Raw genomic sequence first — 13805 nt, forward strand, 5'->3', positions numbered from 1 at the left:
AAGGTAGGCAGTGTGAATGATTTTGCCCTCATCCATTGCTTTGGTGACCTTCTCAAAGAAGTCCATCAGGTTAAGTAGGCATGATATGCCCCTGACAAAACCAAACTGGGTTGGGTCCAGTGTCTGGAGGTTTACTATATCTCTATTGATCATCTCCATGATTATTCTTTCCATGGCTTTACATATAAGGCTAGTGAGACTTATGGGTCTGTAGTTTCCAGGGTCCAGGGTCTGTAGATGGCCCACCTTTGTGCAGAGGGATGACTGCTGCCTTTCTCCATTCTTGAGGCATAAAGCCTGTTTGGAGGCTACAGTTAAATATTAATTCCAGAGGTCCTGAGAGGTCATGTTTCACCCTGTTTAAAAGGCATCCTGGGATATTGTCTGGTCCCATTGATGCAGTGTTCTTGGTCTTAGAGAGAGCATTAAGGACCTGCTCCCTAGTGATAGTAGAGGGAGTTATATTTGATGATATTTCCAGAGGGAACTTTGAGGGGAGAGAGGCGTCAAGTTGGAGATGAATTTATCTGCCAGGAGGTTTGTTATATCATCTGGCTCAGTATAGGTGGCTCTGTTCACAATGAGCTCTGCACACAATTGTGTACTGCCTTTGAGGTTGTGGACATAGCTAGAGTGCTTTGTGGTTGTCCTTGGCGTGGAAGGCTAAACTTACCTCAAATTTGGCTTTGGTAGACTATATTTGTCCTCGGAGTTGTTTGTTTAGTTTGATGAGAGTGTTTTTATCCTGCTTGGTGCTGCACCTCCTAATTTTTTCCATGATTTTCTTCCTCCTGTTATACTTATTTTGTGATTCCACCAGGGTGGCTTGTTTTTTGAGTTACTTCTGTACTTCTTCCTGGTGGGTACAGCTGCCTCTATGCAGCTATTAACATGCTTGTATATGGTATCTGTGAACAGTTCTGCCTAGGCAGCAGTGTTCTTAGCATTTATGGGGGCTTGAAATGTTGCCAGAGTTTCACTTAATAGCAGGAGGTTAGCCTTAGAATAGTTCCTGAATATTCCATTTTTAGCTGGGGCTCCAGTTTTTATTTATACTTCAAAGGAGACCGTTTTGTGGTTTGACCTTACCAGGGAAGGCATTACAGTAGGGGGTGTGCAGCAGTCTTCCACATTAGTGAGGCCCAGATCCAGTATGGTTGCACCCCTGGTTGGTGTATTGATTATCTGGTCCAGGGAGTTTGTGTTTACAAAATCCAGGAATCTCTGTGCATGTACGTTTGGTGTCATATAGAATTCCCAGATAATAGCAGGGTAATTAAAGTCACCCATGAATATGGTATTGGGTTTGATGGTTAGTGTTTCTAATATGTTTAAATATATGGTATGGGTTTCTTGGGTCATAGAGGGGGACCTGTAGTTTGCAAGGAAGTGGAATTGGATTTTACCTATGGTGATTTGAATATAGAGCAGCTCAAGTGCATTGTCCTGCTTGACCAGCCTTGAAGCATATTTATTTTTGATGTAAATTGAGACACCTCCACCTTTAGTCCCTGCCTGTGAAGTAGTTGGCCTAAATGTGTGGAAGGCATTATGACCTTCCACTGTCGGTGTGCTCCCTGCAGCTTTAAACCACACAGACATCAGCATTCTCCAGCATAAAGAGAGCTTGTAGGGAGTGGAGTTTTTTCATAGGTAGGTTCATAGGTAGGTACTAGGCTATTGGCCCTAGGGCCTATATAAGCCTAGCCAAAAAGGTACCCTGGCTTTGCCACCCAAGGAAATTATTTTCCTCTGACCCTGTCGAGCGGCGCCACAGAAGTGATCCCCGGGGTGAATTTCCTATTTCCCATCCAGTCATCAAGAATGTTCTTGAAGAGTGCTAATGAGGAGCTTTGTTTGATATAGATAGGTAGTTTGTTCCAGAGTATGGGAAGTCAGTGGGATAGGAATCTATACCTACAGCATGTTCTGTTTACAGTGGTGACAAAATTTAGGGCCCTGGAGTGTGTAGCTCAGAGGGATTGGGATTTCTTTAAGTGGAGCATGTCTAACAGCTCTGGGTTTGACATAGCTTTGTATGGTAGGCAGAGATCACCTCTGAGTAGGCGATAGCTGGAGTTTTTTGAGATGGTCTGCGCAGGGCATCTGTTTGAGGCTGGTAATCCTCTTTGTGAGATATTTCTGCTGCCTTTCCAGTTGTTGTAGATGTCTTGTGAGGAACATACCAAAAGGGGCGCTGCACTCTATAATGGGTCTAATGAGTGATGAGTAGAGGGGAACAATGACCTCTTTTTTCCTGGATGAGAAACCTTTTGTAATAAGGTGTGCCACATAGAAGGATTTCCTGACTACTGTGGCGATGTGATTGTCAAAGGAGAGACTACTGTCCGCCTGTGTCCCAAGGTCTCTTATCACACTTTTGGTGTTAAGTAGGCTACTGCCTATGTGGTAGTTCATGGGTACAGAGTTTTTACCAAAGGGGAAGGCAATGCACTTTTTGACATTGAGCTTGAGGCCATGGCTTTGACACCAGCTATCTGTCTCAGTGAGGCCCTTTTGTAGGATGTTCACATCGTTAGTAGTTTTGATTATGGCTCCTAGTTTGCAGTCATCTACAAACTTCATTAGCCAAAGACCTTCTGTGTTAGCCTGTACTTCAGAGAAGTACATACCAAACAGGAGAGGACCCAGGACTGAACTCTGTGGTACTCCACTTGTCACTGGTCTGAAGTCGGATTTGGAGTCTGCTACTTTCACAGTGTGGGTTCTGTCAGTGAGCCAGCTGGTAACCCATCTTGTGACATAGGGATTTATACCTAATTTAGTGAGTTTATCTATAATTCCAGAGTGGGGGTTGGTGTCAAAAGCCTTGGCCAGATCTAGATAGGCTGTGTGAACCACCTTACCCTCGTCTACGGCTTTAGTGACTGCTTCAAAGAAGTCTATCAGGTTTAGGAGACATGATCTGCCTTTTACAAACCCAAACTGGGTGGGGTCCAGAGTTTGGAGATTACCAATGTCTTTGTTTATAAGTTCCATGATGATACATTCCATGGCCTTGCAGACTAGGCTCATCAGGCTAATGGGGCAGCAGTTCCCAGGGTCCGTGGTGGCTCACCCTTTATGGAGTGGGATAACCGTCGCTGTGTGCCAGTCAGTGGGCACAAAGCCTGAGGTGAGGCTATGACTGAACATGGTACTTAGCTGTGGTGCTAGTTCGTTCTGTAGTTCATGTAGAACAATGCCTGGGATGTTGTCAGGTCCCATGGATGTTGTGTTCTTGGCTTTGGAGAGTGTGTTTTTTACCTGTGCAGCCGTGATTACAGGAACGTTGCATTCTTCCAGTCTGGAGATGGGCCCTTTAGTGCGTGAGAGGGGGGTAAAGTTAGCACTAAACCAATCTGCCAGGATGTTGGCAATATCAGTTGGTTCTGTATATTTAGTGCCATTGTGCTGTAACTCAGAGCAGATCTGAGTGTTGCCACTGAGATTCTTGACATAGCTATAGAATGCTTTGCGGTTGTCTTTAGAATCAGTGGTGATTTTGTTTTTGTAGCTAGCTTTGGAGGATTTTATGAGGGATCTCAGCTTCTTACTGAGGCTGACCAGGGAGGTCCTCCAATCATGGGATTTTACTCTTGTTTGCAACAGTTTCTTTGTTCTGTTGTAGAGTTTGTTTATGGCAGGGGAGCACCAGATTGGCTTCCTTTTTTGGTGGATAGCATCTTGGTTCTGTTAGGGAGAGCACAATCCATGCACTCGTGTAAGTCCCTATAAATGCATTTATGTAGGATTTAGCAGTCGTACCTCTATTGTCCATCTGCATGGGTGTCATGAAGTTTGCCACTTCTGTCTTAAGAAGCGTCAAGTTGGCTTTGGAGAAATTTATTACAGTGGTTTCCCTAATGGGGGGGGTGAGGCGGGATGTGGATGTCTAGGGTGATTAGCTTGTGGTCGGATCTGACCAACAAGGAATTGACCTCTGGTGTGGAACTCTGGTCACCCATGTTGGTAATGACCAGGTCTAGGATACTGCTACCCCTAGTGGTGATGTGGAAAAGTTGATCTAAGGCATTGGAATTTATGAATTCCAGAAAACATTGAGCAAAAGAGTTGGTACATGAGTAGTTTTCCCAGTTAACAATGGGGTAGTTGAAATTGCCCATTATTAGGGTGTTGGCTTGTACCCTAATATTTTCCAGTGTATCAAGAAATGAGGAGTGGGAATCCTAGTGCATGGTGGGGGGTTCTGTAGCAAGCTAAAATTTGGATTGCAGTCTTGACCAGAGTTAGTTGCACTTGGATAATCTTGGCTGCATTATGCTGAGCAACTAGCCTGGAGGTGTGGATATCCTTAATGAATATGGACACGCCTCCACCTTTAGTGTTTTGGTCCAGGTTAGGTGGCAGAAAGGTATGGTATGAATTATAGCCTGGTAATGCAGGGGTGCTCTCTGGAGACTTGAACCAGGTCTCTGTCACTGCACAGATGTCGATGTTCTCCATTTTAAGGGGTGCCTTGAGTGAGTGCATTTGTGAGGCTTAGACTTCTAGCATTGAGTAGCATTATCCTCAGATTTTGCTTGCTTGTACCTGTTACTGTGGTGAATTTATCATTTGAACCTTGCCTAAAAAAGGCACTATAGGGTTGGCAAGAGCCTTATCCAGTATCCAGAATCCCAAGGGTGACAGGTGCAGGCCATCTCTGGAAAAGCATCGTGGTCTGTCGATCATGTCATCCCAGGCAGACAGATACTGGATCCCCTTAGAATGACACCAGAAGCTTAGCCAATTGTTGAGTCAATCATTTTGTCCTTGTACTTTGGTATCATTCTGAGTGATGGCAGGATGGCACTCAAGGCTAGGGTCATACCTGCCTGGGCTACAATATCGGAGAGATCCTCCATGTCTCTTTTGTTATAGTTCAGGGAGGTACATCTCAGGACATTCACATCAACATGGACAATGACAGAGTCATATTTGTGTAGTTGTGGAGTGAACTGAGTACGTGCATTATGTGGCAGATCCTGGCACTCGACAGGCAGCTGACAGTAACTTTCTCCTTGTTTAGCCTGGTGAGTGGAACATCAGTGTGCCTGACTATAGTGTCACCTATGACTAGAATGTTGGGTACATTGTTATGCCTTATGGGCTATGGTTGAGTAGCACACTAAGTTTGTGGGCTATGTGTCATTTGGGTTGAATTAGAGGGTGGAGGTTGCTTGCGTTTCTGCTTTGGAGGTCTGTGTTGCTTGGGCAGATTTAAGGAAACCTTGCTGGAGAAATGCAATATTACACTGTAATAGCATGCATCCACGCCACATATTTCCGATTATTATTAAGAGCCAGTTTCTGAGAATATCGCATCTATGCAGTAATGATAAGGACAGAGATACACAAATAAATTTAATAGAGAGGTTTTTTATCGATAGGGGATATTCAAATTCCCTGATTAAAGATGTAAAATGTTCAACTTTTTGCTCTAAACCACAGATTAATGAAAGGCAGAGAATAAAAAATCTATGTAGAACTTACCGGTATGATACCAAGGTAGTTTTTACAACCAGATATACCAATGACATCAAACATATTAATAACATCATTAGAAGAAACTGGAAGATATTGTTACTAGACACACAAGTGGCAGAGGTTGTTGGCAATAAACCTATTTTTAGGTATAGAAATAGTAAAAGTCTGAAGAGACTATTATGTAATGAAAAACTGAATAGGTCTGTGTTGGATCTCAGACAGTCTTTGAGACATGGAACATATGCATGTAATAGATGCAACATGTGTAATTTTATTTCTAAAAACCAGCAATTTACTGTACCACACTTGGAATATACATTTACACCTAACTTTTATGCAACGTGTAATTCTAGGAATCTAATATATTTAGCTACTTGCATTGCATGTGAGGTGTATTATGTAGGGTTAACATCTAGGAGGTTAAAAGATCGTATCTATAACCATAGTTATGATATGAGAAAAATGATCTTAACAAATGCTTTGGCTAAACATAGGTATGAGTTCCATGACCATGATTTTAAATTTAGGGTACTACAGATAGTAAATGAAAGTAAACGCGAAGGCGATAACATGGGCTACTTAGAACTGGTTGAATTAAATTGGATTCTAAGGCTGAGGGCACACATTGAACCAGGGTTAAATCAGGCAGTAAGTATAAAGCCAGTATTGGCTAGGCGCAGATGAATCATGGGTATTGGTTTTTATTAATAACAATATATCACAACATTTGAAATGTTTTTAAACATATGTAGCTAGCCTCTATGAATGTTTTTTGACATCTTGGATATTGCGTTGCATTATGCAATTCTGATTCCTTATGCTGCGTGTTTGTTATATCTGGAACTATCAAGGAATTGTATATATTTTTTAGTTTTAAAGTAATAATTTTATATACATGTTCCCGTAAACGTTATTTAATTATGCTAACCTGGAATTTTTAGCGACATATGAATTATAAGATCCAAACTTGGCTGCATAAATTCCTGTATCTACATAGTTTATATGGTAAATAAGTATTGTATTTAGGCACTTTATAATGATAAGTATTATTTTCATGTTCATTTTTATTATATTTATACTTATATTATATCAGTCTATTCTGCCATATTTTATTATGTGTTCTACAAGCTTAATGAACCATGTAGCTTTAAAATAAAATGAAACAGTTGAACAGTTGATGAGTTATCTTCACCAAATTGATTAATTGTTTAATTGATTTATTTGATAAGATACTTTGTATATAAATATTGGATAGAATGAATTGATTTATAAACCTGAAGAAGCGTACCTTGGCAGTACGTGAAAGCGCTTGTTCCGATAATAAAAGACAATATATTTTTACTATTGTGGTGACTTCTACTTCATTCTGTTTTCTGTTTGCTGACATTCAAACCAACATGGACAATGACAGAGTCATATTTGAGTTGTTGTGGAGTGAACTGAGTGCGTGCATTATGTGGCAGATCCTGGCACTCGACAGGCAGCTGACAGTAACTTTCTCCTTGTTTAGCCTGGTGAGTGGAACATCAGTGTGCCTGACTATAGAGTCACCTATGACTAGAATGTTGGGTACATTGTTATGCCTTATGGGCTATGGTTGAGTGGCACACTAAGTTTGTGGGCTATGTGTCATTTGGGTTGAATTAGAGGGTGGAGGTTGCTTGCGTTTCTGCTTTGGAGGTCTGTGTTGCTTGGGCAGATTTAAATTGAGAGCCTCCGTGAATGTAGGTGTGAGTTTTGTGTTTCTATGTGTGTACTTTGGTGGTGTATGTTTTGAGGGTCTATGTGATGAGTGTGGTGTGGTGCAAGTGTTTACCTTTTCCTCTTGACTGTCTAGTCCAGTCTTCGGTGAGAGAGCTTTGCTTCCAGTTTGGCTATTTAAGTGCATCTCTTGCAGTAGTGTTGGTGGTAGGAGGAGAGGGTTGTCTGTGTACATGAGGCAATTGCTGCATTGTCCCAAGATGCCCAGATTCATCAGGTAGACAGGAGAAAACACCAGGAGCTGACCTTTAGACATGCCTGGATAGGTGTTTATTTATGAAGTACTAAAAACTGTTTTCCTCTAGACAAGTGAGGAAAGTTGAGTGCTGTAGTAATTTGTAACTTATTTGGTGCTTACAATGAGTTCTGAAGAAGTGCTGAGCTCAAAGAAACAGATCTGAGAGCTAAAACTAAACAAATGGGTAGTTCTAAGAGAAAATTTAAAGAGCACATTTTATGGCGCTGGGAATAGTTTAACCCTAGCTAAGAGGCAATGCATAAAGTGTGTGTGTGTGTGTGTGTGTGTGTGTGTGTGTGTATATATATATATATATATATATATATATATATATATATATATTTTTTTTTTTAATATAACAGTAGCAAATGAGCAACCTGATTTAAACAAATTAACCAATTAAAATTGAAATAAAAACGCCCAACAAACACAAGATACCTTCGCAGATGAAAATGATAAGTCCAAAGGCACAAAAAACTCTGCTCAGGTATGGCTCCAAAACTCACAAATGTCAGTGCAAAAGTTCAAAGCATAAAAAAACTGGTAAGGTGAAGCTCAGGATCTCACAAATTTCAGTCCATCAAAGAAACTTTCTGGCAATACTGTCTTTATTGCAACACAAGCGCTTTCACAATCAGCTTCATCAGGTGTATAAGCATATAGTATAAACACACACCTTTATATCTAACTACTAAATCACATGACCTACATCAATGAACATTTAAAAAGATATTACTATGTTATAAAAAAATCTAAGCAGAGTATAATATGACAATATAATACTTACACCAAACATATAAAGACAACTAAATAGTAAAAGTAAAAATAATAAAAACATGATAAAAACATGATAAAAAACACAAGGGTCTACCTGTGTAAAGCTCATTTTCCAAGTACAGGTTTCATGGGTGCACAATCATTAAGCCCATGTCCATAATTTGTTCTAAGCATCACTATCCATTTTGCTTCCATCTCTTCTGTTCTTGCTCTAACATCCCCTCTCCTCATGTTTACATATGTTCTGCAAACCACCATGAACTGAAAACTATGGTGATCACCCATAATCGAGACATGTTTCACTAGGGCATTGACACTAGAGCCTTTCCTTACATGATAAACATGCTCTCTAATTCTTTCTTTTAATGTCCGGTTCGTTTTGCCTTCATAAAATTTGTTACAGACCAAGCAGCTAGCAAAATTTGTTCTGTATCTGGATGTTTAAAGAATGTATCTTTATTGATATATTTGCATTGTGCACATTTACCACATGGTTTAGTCCCATGTTCTAAATTACTATAAATTTTACTTTTTGGTGTGCAAAGTCTTCTCTCCAGATTTTTCTTATTTTTAAATGTGAACTGAGGTGTATAGCCTACTATGTCACTAATCTGAGCATCTGTTATCAATATTTTCCAATATTCATTAATAATATCTGTATATTTCCTGACATCCCTTAAATAAGGTATACAGACCTTAAGTTTATTATCTTTCTTATATCCTTTTTTATCTGGTCTCTCTGAAAAATAAGGTTTGGCTCTTGTATCCCTTAGTTGCTTAATAACCTTAAAACTATTTTGGATTAATGCTTGATCATAACCTCTTTCTGAGAGTTCATGACCAGTCATAATCATTTGCTTCTCATATTCATCATTCTTGGCACTCAGTCTAGAAGCTCTCAGAAACTGGTTTTGAGCCACATTCTTAAAAATATATTTAGAATGCATACTATCTCTATATAAAAGTTTATTTACATGACAATAGTTCCTATATAATCTAGTAGTAATACTACCTGTATCATCCTTCTCTATAAAAACATCTAAAAAATTAATACCTGTACTTGAATGATTCAATGTAAATTTTAAAAAGTCTGATGATTTATTAATATATTTTAAAAAATCAAATAGTTGTGTTGTAGTTCCCTTCCACAAAAGAAAAAGGTCATCAACAAACCTTCTGTAAAATAAAATCAAATTACTGTAAGGCCCTTCTAATAAATTTTTCTACTTCCCATACTGACATGACTGCATTGGCATAACCGTTAGAACAAGAGCTGCCCATCGCAACTCCATTTTTTTGCCAAAATATCTGTTCACTAAATAAGAAAACATTATTTTCAAGTACAATATTCATTAAAATCTGTAATAAATCAATCTTGTCAGCAGTAAATGTTTCAAAGCTTTCCATTAATTTCTTCAAATATAAAATGCCCGCTTTGTTAGGAATAACAGTAAATAAAGAAACTACATCAAGGGTGACAAAAATAAAATTCTCACTCATATTATACTGTTTAGTAAATTCAAATAAATCACGTAACAAATGCTCTGTATCCTTCAAAATATATACAGAAGCATCTATCAAAGGTCTCAAATTTTTCTCTAAATAAATAGAGATTGGTTCCGTGCTCCATCCATTACCCGGGACTATTGGTCTCATAGGCGGTCTATTGTAATTCTTATGGAGCTTTGGAAGACCTTGAATTATCGGAATAGTAGGACTACTTACAATAAAATATTTAGCTAAATCACTGTTGATTATTTTAATTTCTTCCATATATTTAATCTGATTATATATAGACTGTATCATCTTATCAACTTGTGTTGAAGTGACAGTTTGATAGAAATTCACATCATTCAACATTTCATACATTAAAAAATCATAACTTGGTTTATCAAATAACACAGTTTGCCCACCTTTATCAGCTGGTCTTATAATCAAGTTAACATCATTTTCCAAATGCTTCAAGGCTTTATACTCATCTTTATCTAAATTATACCATTTGTTCATTCCATTATTTGATTTCTGATTGTTATATGCTTTGTATATTTCAGAAATACATATTTGTTCAAATGCATTAATGAGTGCTGTTTGTTTAGGAACATAAACACTTGGCTTCCTAATATTAAACTCATGCTTATCTTGAGTCTGTTGAAACATGTATTTCAAAGTTAGATTCCTAGTGAACATTTTTAAATCAAAAATAATGTCAGTAATATTCATATCAGTAGTAGGTATAAAAGATAAGCCTTTTTCTAAAACATTAAGCTCAAATCTAGATAGAGCACGTGTAGACAAATTAGCAACTAGTGTCTTAATTAACCAATTAACCAATAAAAAGCTAAAAACTGAGCCACGTTCCAGCAGTCTTCGATCAGACAAGTTCTAACTGCACACTCCTGCCACTAGGGTGTAGGGGAATCTTCTCCAAAAAAAGATGGCCTGCATTAGTGCTCAAGTTATACAAACAAAGCTAGATTCATCAGGTCTGAATCTAGTCTATGCTACAGCAAACAAGGCATACCAATTTCAGAAAGAAACAGTTCAAATAAGCAGGCATAATAAGCCCTTAACCAGAAACTCTGAGCTCAGAAGGGCAGAATCTACCCTCTCCTCCCACAAGAGTGCAGACCACACCTTCTTAATGTAAATTAACTGGCCCGAAGCCCAAGTGCTTAAACCAGAACTAACAACACTAGAATAACAGACAGTAAGCCTTCAATCAGCAACTCCCAACTTAGAAGGATGTAAGCTACCTGTCCTGCCACAACAGTGCAGACCACAAACCTTCTTAATGCAAAACAACTGGTCTGAAGTCCAAGTGCTTAAATCAAAGGCTTAGAATAACAGTTACAATTTAATCAGGCTACTAACAAGCAGTAATAAATGCAGCACAATAAATGCCATTAAATACTTTTAAGAACAGGCAGCAAAAGCAAAATAAAGTAATAAAACAGGAAGAAATATAAATACAGTAAAAGTAGATGAATAAAGTGCAGTTTCTTTATATAACAATAGAAAACGAGCAAACTGATTTAAACAAATTACCCAATTAACCAGTAAAAAAGCTCAAAACTGAGCCCTGTTCCAGAAGTCTTCACTCAGACAAGTTCTAACTGCACACTCCTGCCACTAGGGTGCAGGGGAACCTTCTCCAAAAAAGATGGCCTGGATTAGTGCTCAAGTTATACAAACAAAGCTAGATTCAGCAGGCCTGAATCTACTCTATGCTACAGCAAACAAGGCGCACCAATTTCAGAAAGAAACAGTTCAAATAAGCAGGCACAATAAGCCTTTAACCAGAAATTCCCAGCTCAGAAGGGCAGAATCTAGCCTCTCCTCTCACAAGAGTGCAGACCACAAACCTACTTAATGTAAAATAACTGGCCTGAAGCCCAACTGCTTAAACCAGAACTAATACACTTTTAGAATAATAGGCACTGAGCCTTCAATCAGCAATTTCCAACTTAAAAGGATGTAAGCTACCTGTCCTGCCACAACAGTGCAGACCACAAACCTTCTTAATGTAAAACAACTGGTTTGAAGCCCAAGTGCTTAAACCAAAAGGCTTAGAATAACAGTTACAATTTAATCAGGCTACTTCCAAGCAGTAATAAATGCAGCAGAATAAAAACAATTGAGTACTTTTAAGAAGAGGCAAAAGCAAAATAAAGTAGGAAGAAACACAAATACACTAAAAGCAGATGAATAAAGTGCAATTTTTCTTTTAGACTCTTAGCATTGAGCAGTAATACCTTTAGATTTTCTTTGTTTTGATTTGCTATGTTGGAAGTACTTTCAGTTTGGCATTCCCTAAAAAAGGCACTATGGTGGAAGGCTAATAGCTAATATTCAAATTGAGAGGGGAGAGGTGCAGACTATCTCTGGCAAAGCAGCATGGTCTGTTAACCATCTCCTTCCATGCTGACAAAGATTGCACCCCCCCTTAGAATGACACCAGAAACTAAGCCAATAATTAAAGTCAGTCACCTTTTGTTCGTGTTGTGGCATCATCATAAGAGAATGTAAAATGCTACTCAATGCTAGGCTCATGCCAGCCTGAGACACATATTCTGAGAGCTCCATGATGTTTCTCTTCATATTCTAGGCAGGTACATTTCAGATAATTTATTCCCACATGGTCTATGACTGAGTCATATTGGTAAATGGACTGCTGCTGTTTATTGGGTCCAGCATGTTATAGGTATTCACTGGGTAACAGATGAGAAGGAAGCGGTGTTAGGTGGTACATTCACCAAATGTATACAGGAAATTGACTGCCTTGCACCAGACCCATTTAGGATCATAGGAAGTTACTAGGCTATTGGCCCTTACAACTCTAGCCAAGAATTTAGCCCATGTTCTGACACGTCAGCACCAGATGCCCCTGTCCACCATGGACACAGCTGCAATCCCAGGGGTGTATTTTCTGTTCCCCATCCAGTTATCCAGATTGCACTTAAAAAGGGTTAATGAGGTACTGTGATTGATATGGAGAGGAAGTGCACTTAAACAGGGTTAATGAGGTACTCTGACGTGGAGAGGGAGTCTGTTCCACAGAAGGGGAAGTCTCTGGGACACAAAGCTGTCCCACCAACAATTCCTATTGATATCACAGACCAGGCTGAGGTCACGATTGCGGGTTACATGAGTGGAGCTTGACTTGCAGATATGCAGCAGTCCTATCAAGGCAGATTCTGAGATTGCTTTGTATGCCAGACAGAGGTCACCTCTTAGGAGTCTGCAGGAGTCTAAGCAGAGGGGCAGGACCTTTAACCTGTCTGTGTAGGGTAGATGTTTGAGGCTCTGGATTCTCCTGATGAGGAACCTCTGTGGTCTCAACAGCTGCTGCATGTGCAGCATGTGCTTTGTGAGGTACATGACGCAAGGGGCATTGTACACAATAATGGGTCTTATAAGGGAAGAATACAGGGATGTTATGACCACCTTATCCCTGGATGAGATACCCTTATTATTGAGGTGGGTCATGTAGAAAGCTTTCAGTACAACGGAGGCAATATGGTGGTCAAATGTCAGCATCAACCTTGGTCCCCAAGTCCCTCATGGCTGACTGCGTGCTTAGGACCTTGTTATTAATGTGATAATTTGTGGATATGTCACTCTCCCCAAAAGGGATGATGATGCATTTTTTGGAATTCACTTTGAGACTGTATTTCTAGCGCCAGTCATTTGTTTGGGTGAGACCCTCTTGGAGGATGTCCACATCAATAGGGGAACTGATGACAGTGCCCAGCTTGCAGTCATCTGCAAACTTGGTCAGCCATAGCCCACTGGTTTTGGCCTGCACCTCAGAAAAGTATATTCCAAAAAGCAAAGGACCCAAGACCAATCCCTGGGGTACACTACTCATTATGGGTCAACTGCTTGAGGTGGCGTCCCCTATTTTGACTAGGTAGGTTCTAGCAGTGAGCCAGTTTGCTACCCATCTGGTAACATATGGATTGATGCCTAGTTGAGAGAGTTTAACTATTATACCTGAGGGAGGAATAGTATCGAAGGCTTTGGCTGGGTCAAGATAGGG

The sequence above is a fragment of the Protopterus annectens genome, chromosome 13.part0, assembly GCF_019279795.1.
Source record: "Protopterus annectens isolate FY-2018-M chromosome 13.part0, PAN1.0, whole genome shotgun sequence".
Lineage (NCBI taxonomy): Eukaryota > Metazoa > Chordata > Ceratodontiformes > Protopteridae > Protopterus > Protopterus annectens.